Source organism: Lethenteron reissneri, chromosome 58 (assembly GCF_015708825.2).
Source record: "Lethenteron reissneri isolate LAM-NWPU_2019-01 chromosome 58, ASM1570882v1, whole genome shotgun sequence".
NCBI lineage: Eukaryota > Metazoa > Chordata > Hyperoartia > Petromyzontiformes > Petromyzontidae > Lethenteron > Lethenteron reissneri.
This window is the reverse complement of record NC_083836.1, coordinates 3,587,024-3,599,163: the sequence shown is the minus strand read 5'-3', so window position 1 is coordinate 3,599,163 and position 12,140 is coordinate 3,587,024. Positions and strand designations below refer to the sequence as shown.

Sequence of the window (12,140 nt, the reverse complement as noted above, 5' to 3'; positions counted from 1 at the left end):
CCCCCCCCCCCCCCCCCGTACTCTACTCACAGTCTATATACCTCCTGCTGCACCTATTCTGCCCGGTTGAGCTTCACCGACTGATCTCACCGTGCTGGTGTCGGCGTTCGCGGGGATATCTCCCGAGATCTGTCGTTGAAGTACGGCAGGCTAAATGTTGCCGGAGACAAAGGGACGAGGTAAGATTTGGATTCTAGATTTGAAGCTTTCGTGACTGCAGGGATTCATACTCTTTAGTTCTTTCGGTAAAGTCACGTAGGTAAAAAATGAAATTAAAATTAATAAAAATAATAAAAATCACGACGTTTCGGAGGCAACACAAGTCTCCGTCATCAGGTGGGACCGTCACAGCTAGATTTGCTGCATCAAGTGAGGCAGGGATTCCAAGATGCAAGCTCTTAAATACAAGTTAAGGGGGAGGAGGGGGGAGGAGCTTATCAGAATGTGGTAGCCAATGAATGGAACGTATTGGGAGGGGGGGCGGGGCTAAAAGAGCACGATGTGTACGTAGACGTGGACGTATTTGTGCGCAAGCCCCTGTTGGTGCACATGATAGAAAAGAACGAAAAATTTATTTTTATTAATTTTTATTACATTTTTTACCTACGTGACTTTACCGAAATAACTACGAGTATTAGATTTGGATGTCGGAGTGAGATTGTGACTTTCATTCTGCCAGCCTTAAAAAGCTGTTGGACTAAATGTTCAGCTGACGCGTGAATCGTATTTCTGCTGGAAATCTGTTGGGGGGGGAAAAAGATGATGTTTTTTTTTACACAAATATATTCAAGTTCTCAAATGTTTCGATTTAAAGCTTTCGTGACTGCAGGGATTCATCTTCTTGGTTCTTTCGGTAAAGTCACGTAGAAGGGAAATACTAAAATAATAAAAATAAAACATGGTCGGTAAGCGAACACATTGGGCTATATAGAGGCACTACACTACAATACACTATACACTACACTACTATATACACTACACATTGGGCTCTATAGAGGCGCTACACTACTATATACTATACACTTCTATACACTACACATTGGGCTCTATAGAGGTACTACACTACTATACACTATACACTACACTACTATATACACTACACATTGGGCTCTATAGAGGCGCTACACTACTATACACTATATACTACACATTGGGTTCTATTGAGGCCCGTCATAAAGCAATTAGTCATTAACAGGGGTGGTCGTTAAGACGGGTTCTACTGTATGTTGAAGCTCAACGTACATACACAGGCACACGATTTCTGTACCTCACCTTGGCCTGAAGACGGTCAGAGCTTGTGACAAACTCCGAGAGGCCCTTTCTAACGTATGCCACCTGCTTGATGAGCTCAGTGGAGACACTGGCCAATCCCAAACGCAAAACACCTGCGCACAAAAATACAGCGTCGTCGTCATCAGTAGCAACAAAACATCATTTACCCTTCTTCTTGGTTCTTTCGGTAAAGTCACGTAGAAGGGAAATAATAAAATAATAAAAAATTTACATTATAAAATACAATTCTCACGACGTTTCGGCCACAACGCAAGCAGCCGTCCTCAGGTGAAGAACAGGTCTGTCGGGAAGAAAGCGTCTGAATGTGTTCACTTTCCATTTCCAATTTTTTTCATGTTTCCCTTAATTTCTAGAGTTAATTAAACGTTTACGTTTGTTTTAAGAGGAACAAAGCTGGCATACAGACGACACTTTGAAAAATGAAGCTTGTGCTCACGTTCGTTCGTTTCTCAGTCCACGTGTCCTGGTGAGGGTCGTGGTGGCAGCGTGTTGAGTAGTGGCGGTCCACACCTCCCTTTCCCTGGCGACAGACTCTAGCACTACTACACTATACACTACACTATACACTACTATACAATATACACTACTATACACTACACTATACACTACTACACTATACATTACTACACTATACACTACTATACACTACACTATACACTACTACACTATATACTACTATACACTACACTATACACTACTATACATTACTATACACTACTACATGATACACTACTAGACACTACTACACTATACAATACTATACACGACTAGATTATACACTACTACACTGTACACTACACTATACACTACTACACTATACACTACTACACTATACACTACTATACACGACTACACTATACACTACTACCCTATACACTACACTATTATACTATACATTATCTTGATTTGAAGCTTTCGTGACTGCAGGAATCCATACTCTTTGGTTCTTTCGGTCAAGTCACGTAGGTAGAAAATAAAATAAATCACGACGTTTCGATCGCAACACAAGCAGTCGTCCTCAGGCGGAAAAAATATAATCCAGCAGTGGAACTACAGTGGATCTTTGTGCGAATCTATGGGTCTCTGTTGCGAGTCTATGGGTCTCTGCAAGTCTATGGGTCTCTGTGTGAGTCTGTGGGTCTGTGTGAGTCTATGGGTCTCTGTGTGAGTCTATGGGTCTCTGCGAGTCTATGGGTCTGTGTGTGAGTCTATGGGTCTCTACGAGTCTATTGGTCTCTGTGTGAGTCTGTGGGTCTGTGTGAGTCTATGGGTCTCTGTGTGAGTCGATGGGTCTCTACGAGTCTATTGGTCTCTGTGTGAGTCTGTGGGTCTGTGTGAGTCTATGGGTCTCTGTGTGAGTCGATGGGTCTCTGTGTGATACTATGGGTCTGTGTGAGTATGGGTCTGTGTAAGTCTATGGGTCTCTGTGTGAGTCTATGGGTCTGTGTGAGTCTATGGGTCTCTCTGTGAATCTATGGGTTTCTGTGCGAGTCTGTGGGTCTGTGTGAGTCTATGGGTCTCTGTGTGAGTCGATGGGTCTCTGTGTGAGTCTATGGGTCTGTGTGAGTCTATGGGTCTGTGTGAGTCTATGGGTCTCTGTGAAAGTCTATGGGTCTCCATGCGAGTCTATGAGTCTCTGAGTCAATGTATGTTGTAACCAACCGTGCTAAACGGAGGTGCTGGTGGCGAGGGGGAGAACTTGCATGCAAATGACAAGCCCTTCGGAATGAGAATATAAGGTCTACGCTCACACGACCCGTGACTTCTTGGCTGACGTTCTTTGGGGGTTGCAGCGTTTTAAGGTCAATTTTTACGAAGCATCTCCGCGTCACAAACACATATATAGCTCAGCAACCTCGCCTTATGCAAATGTTTCAATGTCGTGGAGTCATTCTTACACCCCTCCACCTCCTCCCCCACCGCCTGTCGATTCTACGTCAAGGTGCTCCGAAAAAATCCCATTGCAGCCAGGGCCGGGTCAAGGCGTGGGGGCTTTAGGGGCTGCAAGCCCAGGGGCATCCGCCAGCTGGATGGCCTCCAGAGATGAAGTGAAAAGTAATTTCATTTGTGAATGCAGAATTTTCTTTGTTGTTAGCCTTGGAAAAATATATTTTTTAAAAACTTTATTTTCCTTTTGAAAATGTTACTGGGGGCCTCAACAGTAGCTGTAGCCCAGGGGCCTTCAAAATATTAATCCGGCCCTGATTGCAACATCCAGACCCAACGTACCCTACTAATTACATAACCCCGTATTCTTGTGCAGGGAAATTGAGTTTTCAGGTCCACACGGCACACAGCATGTTTCAATACGGGCAACAAGAAAAACACTATTATTAGTGACATAATGTTTTTGTCTATTTGTTTGTTTGTGTTTCTCCGTTGTGATGGGACTTTGTAGGATGAACGTTGAGATTTATAACTGCACGGGGTGACCAATATGGTCAGAATTGGTCTGTAATAAGGTAGGGCACTGATAAGGGGTTGACAGGTATGTAGTGGTGAGTGTGCTAGTGGTGAGTGTACTCGTGGTGAGTTAACTAGTGGCGAGTGTACTAGTGGTAGGTGTAATAGTGGCGAGTGTACTAGTGGCGAGTTTACTAGTGGTGATTGTACTGGTGGTGAGTGTACTGGTGGTGAGTGTACTAGTGATTAGTTAAATAGTGGTGAGTGTACTAGTGGTGAGTGTACTAGTGATGAGTTAAATAGTGGTGAGTGTACTAGTGGTGAGTGTACTAGTGGTGAGTGTACTAGTGATGAGTTAAATAGTGGTGAGTGTAGTGGTGGTGAGTGTACTAGTGGTGAGTGTACTAGTGGTGAGTGTACTAGTGATGAGTTAAATAGTGGTGAGTGTACTAGTGGTGAGTGTACTAGTGGTAGGTGTAGTAGTGGTGAGTGTACTAGTGGTGAGTGTACTAGTGGTGATTGTACTGGTGGTGAGTGTACTAGTGGTGAGTGTACTAGTGGTGAGTTAAATAGTGGTGAGTGTACTAGTGGTGAGTGTACAAGTGGTGAGTGTACTAGTGGTGAGTTAACTAGTGGTGAGTGTACAAGTGGTGAGTGTACTAGTGGTGAGTTAAATAGTGGTGAGTGTACTAGTGATGAGTTAAATAGTGGTGAGTGTACTAGTGGTGAGTGTACAAGTGGTGAGTGTACTAGTGGTCAGTTAACTAGTGGTGAGTGTACTAGTGGTGAGTGTACTAGTGATGAGTTAAATAGTGGTGAGTGTACTAGTGGTGAGTGTACTAGTGGTGAGTGTACTAGTGGTGAGTGTACAAGTGGTGAGTGTACTAGTGATGAGTTAAATAGTGGTGAGTGTACTAGTGGTGAGTGTACTAGTGATGAGTTAAATAGTGGTGAGTGTACTAGTGATGAGTTAAATAGTGGTGAGTGTACTAGTGGTGAGTGTACAAGTGGTGAGTGTACTAGTGGTCAGTTAACTAGTGGTGAGTGTACTAGTGGTGAGTGTACTAGTGATGAGTTAAATAGTGGTGAGTGTACTAGTGGTGAGTGTACTAGTGGTGAGTGTACTAGTGGTGAGTTAAATAGTGGTGAGTGTACAAGTGGTGAGTGTACTAGTGGTGAGTGTACTAGTGATGAGTTAAATAGTGGTGAGTGTACTAGTGGTGAGTGTACTAGTGATGAGTTAAATAGTGGTGAGTGTACTAGTGGTGAGTGTACTAGTGATGAGTTAAATAGTGGTGAGTGTACTAGTGGTGAGTGTACTAGTGATGAGTTAAATAGTGGTGAGTGTACTAGTGATGAGTGTACTAGTGATGAGTTAAATAGTGGTCAGTTAAATAGTGGTGAGTGTACTAGTGGTGAGTGTACTAGTGATGAGTTAAATAGTGGTCAGTTAAATAGTGGTGAGTGTACTGGTGGTGAGTGTACTAGTGGTGATTGTACTAGTGGTAAGTTAAATAGTGGTGAGTGTACTAATGGTGAGTGTACTAGTGATGAGTTAAATAGTGGTGAGTTAACTAGTGGCGAGTGTACTGGTGGTGAGTGTACTGGTGGTGAGTCTACTGGTGGTGAGTGTACAAGTGGTGAGTTAACTAGTGGTGAGTGTACTAGTGATTAGTTAAATAGTGTTGAGTGTACTAGTGATTAGTTAAATAGTGTTGAGTGTACTAGTGGTGAGTGTACTAGTGGTGATTGTCTCTTTGTGTTTCTCCCTTGTGATGGAACTTTGTAGGATGAACGTTGAGATGTATAAGGGGCACGGTGTGACCACTAAGGTCTGAATTGGTCTGTGAGAAGGTAGGGCACTGATAAGGGGTTGACAGCTACATCATTGTTGATGCAGGAGGTTCAAGGTTCTGGTCGCGTTGGCCTTCCCCAATTAATACCGTGAGTTTCTATTTCTAACCATTTAGGATCGCTTGTACGCACAATGCTGTACGCACAATGCCGTACGTACTAAATACCAAGGCCGTAGCCATGGTGTCAACATTGGGGGGGACCAAATATTCCAGAAAAAAAAATCTTAATTTGAAAACGAATTTCCTGCCTACAATAATAAAAAATTCACTAACACATGGGATAAACTTTTTTTTTACAATAATGTATAATAGTGTATTGTATTGCATTGCTCTGTTTTACTTTTTTACCTTTTATTGTTTCACTGTATGTAATGCAGAGATTAGGGATTTATAAAGTACAACCATAACCACAATAATATGAACAAAAATCTATGCATTGTTATATGAAGACAAGTCCAGATATTGTGGCCAAGGTTTAGCAAATTGTTGTTTTTATTGACATAGCATAGCAATGATTATTTTTAAAATATTTTTTATAGCAATATATTGGGGGGGGGGGATATTTTGAGCATTTATGAATATTGGGGGGGATGTTTTGAGCATATTTAAATATTGGTGGGGGGGATGCCCCCCCCCAAATATATATTATAATGACGGCCTTGCTATATATGCAGAAGATTATTACTTGATATAGCCACCTCTACGAATGTGATTTGTAACTTTGATCCTTACCACCCATGTATCGATTGTTGAATTTGAAGGGATGTATGTTGAACTTCTTTCGCACCATACCCATCCAACCGTGCCGATCACAGTCGACATTAAATATCCTGGGAAGTCATTCGCAAGGGTAAGTCGTGATAATAAGAACATATATCCAGAATAACACCGCTTGTGTTGTGGCCGAAACGTCGCGAGAATTTTTTAATTTTGAATTTTATTACGTCTTATTTTTATTATTAAATCCTTTATTATTAAGTTCGCTTGCTTGCTTGCTTGCGTGCTTGCTTGCTTGCTTACGACCGTGCAAACCTTTCGGTCATTTTTTAACCCACTTCCCGTGATCCAATCGAGCTGACATTTTGCACACAGACTCGTTGTGCGAGACAATTAATGTTGGTGAAAATTTTTTTCCAAAATTTTACACTGTTTAGGGAAAACAAATTAAATATTTAATTACCAATTGTTTAATACTGCAGACAATCATCTGACCCATAGGTGGCAGCCATCTCAAGCCAGAGGACGAGAGGACTCTAGCCGCCACGCATATAAAGGATTTAGAGTGAAAAACTTTGTTTTTACGGGTTATACTTATTTTATTACTTCCCTTCTACGTGACTTTACCGAAAGAACCAAGAAGACAGAATGACACCGCTTATCTTCCCACGTATTTCGTTTGTCGAGTGCTTTGTTTTATCGTCGTTTTAGATGTTAACCACCTCGTCTGGTATGCAGGAGGTCGTGGGTTCAATCCCTACTCCGACGCCTGCTGCTGTACATTTGGAGTTTGCGTGTCTCTCTCATCATCATCACGGTGGCTAGGAGATGTTAACTACCTCGCCTGGTATACAGGAGGTCGTGGGTTCGATCCCTACCCCGACGCCTGCTGCTGTATATTTGGAGTTTGCGTGTCTCTCTCTCTCATCATCATCACGGTGGCTAGGAGATGTTAACTACCTCGCCTGGTACACAGGAGGTCGTGGGATCAATCCCTACCCCGACGCCTGCTGCTGTATATTTGGAGTTTGCGTGTCTCTCTCTCACCGTGGTCGCGTGGATTTTTCTCCGAGCTTGTCTGGTTTTTCCCTTCCACATTTAGGATCACAAACCTGTCAACCCCTTATCGGTGCCCTACCTGTATTACAGACCAATTCAGACCTTATTGGTCACCCCGTGACCCTTAGAAATCTCAACGTTCATCCCACAAAGTTCCATCACAAGGGAGAAACATAAGGGGCCGTCCATAAATGACGTCACGCACCTGGGGGGGGGGGGGGGCAGATATTTGTGACGATGTGTGACGAGGGGGGGGGGGGGTGTTTGAGAAATGTGACGTCACATCAAATGCGCAACTTTAAATGAATATAGACAACACGTTCTACTTAATTAAATAGACTTTTTAATAAATGTTTTCTCCTACAACATCAGAGTGCAGCGGCACATTAAATACGCACTACAATGACAATAGTTTAAAGCGACTTTTTTTTTGGGGGGGGGGGGCAGAGCTTTGTGACGTCATATTTGAGGATGGGGGGTGGGTCTGACTTTTTGTGACGCCGTGTGACGAGAGAGAGGGGGGTCAAAAATCGTCCAAAATCGCGTGACGTCATTTATGGACGGCCCTTCAAACAAATAGACAAAAAAAATGTTGCCCGTGTTGAAACGGATGTACGTCGTATGGACCTGAAAACTCAATGTCCTTGCACAAGAACCCGGGCTGATAAACCGTATGGGGTTGACAGCTATGGAATCAACATCACCACGCGTTTGAGAGTATTGTAATTTGGCTGCTATCGTATAAATTCCCACAAGATGATGATGATAAGTTTCTGGAAAAAAAGAGATACGTAGATCTGTGGCCGCCTTACCTAGCACAGTCAAATAAAATAAAAGTTTAGTCTTTTTATTTTTGTGAAAAAAATTTTCAGATTTGGGTTTCGGCCCCTGTAAGAGCCATCCCCTATAGACTGCCCTCCCCCCCATAGGGCCATACCAATCATTATCACGTGGTCTGGAAACTCCTATAAACTCCTTAACTGGAACAGTAAACTAAAAAGTCTAAAGTCTTTTTTGTAAGGGCCGTCCATCCCCTCTATGGGATGTGCCTCCCACAGAGCCCCGCCTATAATCATCACGTGGTACGGAAACTCCTATAAATAAACACACACTGCACGCAGTACGCTGCACGTACTACACACACGGTAAGTAGTACACTGCACGTACTAACACACACTACACGTACCACACACACACACACTGCACGTACCACACTACACACACACTACACGTACCACACACACACTGCACACACACTACACACACACTACACATACACTGCACACACACACTACACACACACTGCACGTACCACACACACACTACACACACACACTGCACACACACACTACACACACACTACACACACACTACACACACACTACACGTACCACACACACACTGCACACACACTACACACACACTACACATACACTGCACACACACACTACACACACACTGCACGTACCACACACACACTACACACACACACTGCACACACACACACACTACACACACACTACACACACACTGCACACACACTACACGTACCACACACACACTACACACACACTACACACACACTACACACACTGCACGTACCACACACACACTACACACACACTACACACACACTGCACACACACTACACGTACCACACACACACTACACACACACTACACACACACTGCACACACACTGCACGTACCACACACACACTACACACACACCACACACACACTACACACACACTGCACACACACTACACGTACCACACACACACTACACACACACTACACACACACTACACACACACACTACACACACTGCACGTACCACACTACACACACACTACACACACACTACACACACACACACTACACACTGCACACACACACTGCACACACACTACACACACACTACACACACACTGCACGTACCACACACACACACTACACACACACTACACACACACTGCACACACACTACACGTACCACACACACACTACACACACACTACACACACACTACACACACTACACACACACTGCACACACACTACACGTACCACACACACACTACACACACACTACACACACACTGCACACACACTACAGCGTACCACACACACACTACACACACACTACACACACACTGCACACACACACACTACACACACACTACACACACACTGCACACACACTGCACGTACCACACACACACTACACACACACTACACACACACTGCACGTACCACACACACACTACACACACACTACACACACACTACACACACACACTGCACGTACCACACACACACTACACACACACTACACACACACTACACACACACACTACACACACACTACACACACACTACACACACACACTACACACACACTGCACGTACCACACACACACTACACACACCACTACACACACACTACACACACACTGCACACACACTGCACGTACCACACACACCACTACACACACACTACACACACACACTGCACGTACCACACACTGCACGTACCACACACATACACACTACACACACACTACACACACACACTACACACACACTACACACACACTGCACGTACCACACACACACTACACACACACTACACACACACTACACACACACTGCACACACACTGCACGTACCACACACACACACTACACACACACTACACACACACTGCACACACACTACACGTACCACACACACACTGCACACACACTGCACGTACCACACACACACTACACACACACTACACACACACTACACACACACTGCACGTACCACACACACACTACACACACACTACACACACACACTACACACACACTGCACGTACCACACACACACTACACACACACTACACACACACTACACACACACTACACACACACACTACACACACACTGCACACACACTGCACGTACCACACACACACTACACACACACTACACACACACTGCACGTACCACACACACACTACACACACACTACACACACACTACACACACACACTGCACGTACCACACACACACTACACACACACTACACACACACTGCACGTATCACACACACACTACACACACACTACACACACACACACTACACACACACTACACACACACTGCACGTACCACACACACACTACACACACACTGCACGTACCACACACACACACTACACACACACTACACACACACTGCACGTATCACACACACACACTACACACACACTACACACACACTACACACACACTACACACACACACTGCACGTACCACACACACACTACACACACACTGCACGTATCACACACACACTACACACACACTACACACACACTACACACACACACTACATACACACTGCACGTACCACACACACACTGCACGTGTCACACTGCACGTATCACACTACACGTACCACACACACACTACACACACACTGCACACACACTACACGTACCACACACACACTACACACACACTACACACACCCCACTACACACATTACACACACACACTGCACGTATCACACTGCACGTGTACGGCTGTACGTAGCACGCGGACAAGTGAAGGAAGTCGTCTTCGGCAAGGAGTGAACGAGTGCTCGAAGGGTGACGCTGTTTACATTTAAATCGTCCTCTCCTTGCATGCTCCATGCTGTAGATGTGCAGCTTCTTTACCACCACCGTGTGTGTGTCTGTGTGTGTGTGTGTGTGTCTGTGTGTGTGTGTGTGTCTGTGTGTGTGTGTCTGTGTGTGTGTGGCTGTGTGTGTGTGTCTGTGTGTCTGGGTGTGTGGCTGTGTGTGTGGCTCTGTGTGTGTGTGGCTCTGTGTGTGTGTGTCTGTGTGTGTGTGTCTGTGTGTGTGTGTCTGTGTGTGTGTGTCTGTGTGTGTGTGGCTGTGTGTGTGTGTCTGGGTGTGTGGCTGTGTGTGTGTCTGTGTGTGTGGCTCTGTGTGTGTGTGTGTCTGTGTGTGTGGCTCTGTGTGTGTGTGTGTCTGTGTGTGTGTGTCTGTGTGTGTGTGGCTGTGTGTGTGTGTGTCTGTGTGTGTGGCTCTGTGTGTGTGTGTGTCTTGTGTGTGTGTCTGTGTGTGTGTCTGTGTGTGTGTCTGTGTGTGTCTGTGTGTGTCTGTGTGTGTGTGTGTGGCTGTGTGTGTGGCTGTGTGTGTGTGTGTCTGTGTGTGTGGCTCTGTGTGTGTGTGTGGCTCTGTGTGTGTGTGTGTGTGTCTGTGTGTGTGTGTCTGTGTGTGTGTGTGTGTCTGTGTGTGTGTGTGTGAGTGTGTCTGTGTCTGTGTGTGTGTGTGAGTGTGTGTGTGAGTGTGTGTGAGTGTGTGTGTGTCTGTGTGTGTGAGTGTGTGTGTGTCTGTGTGTGTCCGTGTGTGGCTGTGTGTGTGTGTCTGTGTGTGTGTGTGTCTGTGTGTGAGTGGGGAGCGGTGGTGTAGCGGTTAGCGCTACGCTGCACTACGAACTTGGCGACCCAGGTTCAATTTCCGCTCACGGCCAACACCAGTGACGATTATCTGAACCGGTCCCGGGCCCTCCCCTAAGTCGACTAAGCCTCAAATGAGTACCTGGTGCGGTGTGTAAACATCGCCACTGTGGAGACAAAGGCGGTCGGGCGTGGTGCTGGCCACCCACCCCCTCGTGTACCGTTCCGGCCTTTATAGGTGCTCGCTAACAGCACTTGCCCCTACAGTCTGTCAAGGCTATACGGGGGATCTTTGTCTTTATCTTTGTCTGTGTGTCTGTGTGTGTGTGTCTGTGTGTGTGTATGTGTGTATGTGTG

At 45.2% G+C, this 12,140-nt stretch overlaps 1 protein-coding gene across 2 annotated transcripts in view; it reads left to right on the top strand.

The window, feature by feature from the left end:
* The first annotated feature begins 8,451 nt into the window (after positions 1-8,451).
* Positions 8,452-12,140, top strand: part of LOC133357487 (von Willebrand factor A domain-containing protein 5A-like) — a 43,399-nt gene continuing 39,710 nt past the window's right edge. Inside the window, exon 1 of one of the 2 annotated variants that reach the window (XM_061575442.1) lies at positions 8,452-8,473. The gene's annotated coding sequence lies outside the window, so the exon portion shown is untranslated. Of the gene's footprint in view, positions 8,474-10,945; positions 10,969-12,140 lie in introns of those variants that run through there. The other variant, XM_061575446.1, reaches the window with a different exon arrangement.